Genomic DNA, 1,697 nt, shown 5'->3' with positions numbered 1-1,697 from the left:
CATCCGTTTTAAATGTCCAACACAAAATTTCAGCAATCATACACAAGATATATGTAAACAAGGCATCATTATGGGTGTTTTACCCATTCTTGGTTTTTAAATTCCCTGCACAAGAATTTAACAATACTCACAGTATCATAGTGCTCTGCAGGGGCACATCAATGTTGCAGAAACCGTATTTGAAAAATGTCATCTTTTCCCGTTTCATAGCAAAATTGAATTGGTCCTCACTGCACGAATCATAACAGAACTCTTGCATCCAGAAAAAAACTGGTGGTTGCTGCCATTTCCTGCAGGTACAAGCCCTGAAACAGCTGCATCCAGTATACGTTCTGGTCAAATGCACAAGGGAAGTTAATCAAGCTAAAACTGAACTTGAAAAACACCTTGCAACAGATGTTGAACCTGAAAATGAAAAGTTCTTTAAATACAAGAAGCACAGCTTCTGGGGAATCAGTGAGACTGCTTTCTGGCAGAGTAATAAAAGGGCTGCTAAATCAATAAAAGGAGGAAATGCTTTACAATGAGGGTGGTGAGGCACTAGAACAGGTTGCCCAGAGGAGCTGTGGACATGTTTAAGGCAAGGTTGGATGGGATTTGGGGCAACATATAGAAAGGTGGCCCTGGCCATGACAGGGGTGTTAGAACTAGATGATCTTCAAGGTCACTTCCAACCCAAACCATTCTGTGATTCTAAGAGCAGTAAAGGCATAAAGCTCAGTGAAGTCATCTTCCCTGTTGAATGTATTGAGGGGGTTACTGTTCGCTAGATGTTCTTTCCAGGAGATAGGTAACCTGACCTATGTAAAAGTGTGCAAGAGGTATTAGACCAAGTAGATAAATGTTAGTAAGTTATCAGGACAGGACGACGTTTATGCAAGAGTTTTGAAGGAAGTCAAACACAGAAAGGCAAAAATGCAAGCAAACTTGTCTAACTCTCTTTACACACTATCACTGTGCCCAGGAGTGGCACTTAGACTGCCACTTAGACTGCCAGAATAGACTTAGAAATCCTGCCACTTAGACTGATCTCTGTCCTCGGTAAGATGGCAGAGGCTATAATAAAGAGTAAGATTTATGAGCCTATGGATAGACATGGGCTCTTGGGAAAGGGACAGCTTGCTTGCTACCAAGGGAAATCCTGTCTCACTAACCACATTGTCTTTGGAAGGGGCCTGTAAGCAGCAGGATGAAAGTAATACATCAGACAATTGGATTTTCAAGAAGTCTTTGACAATGTTAGATATCTAAGTTACTGAAACAGCTAAAGTTGCCAAGGTACTGCTAAAAGAACCTACTGTAGACTGAAAGCTGGCTAAAGGGCAGGAAGGAAAGCATAGAACTTACTAGACTCATGAGAAACTCAAAAAAAAAAAATCCATTATCATGGCATGATGGCAAAAAGTTTCATTAGTCAAATGGAATTTAATTGCCAAATAAATTGGACAGACCTAGTGTTACAGAATTTCTTTAAAAGCTGTTTCTTAGATAAAGCAAAGCAAAGTCAAGAGAGCTTCTGAATCTTTATCTCTAACTGATGTGATGTAAGCAGTTCAGTATCACTTGAAGTTAAATAAGTTTGATACGAATTATTATTGAAATAAATTATGAAGTTATTCTGTATTTTATCATTACTAAGTTTATTTCCACAATTAATTTTAAGCACTGACAGAAAACCAGCACAACAAATACAGAAA

Source organism: Aythya ferina, assembly GCF_964211825.1.
Source record: "Aythya ferina genome assembly, chromosome: 5".
Lineage (NCBI taxonomy): Eukaryota > Metazoa > Chordata > Aves > Anseriformes > Anatidae > Aythya > Aythya ferina.
The sequence above is the reverse complement of the archived record's forward strand: the minus strand, read 5'-3'. Positions refer to the sequence as shown.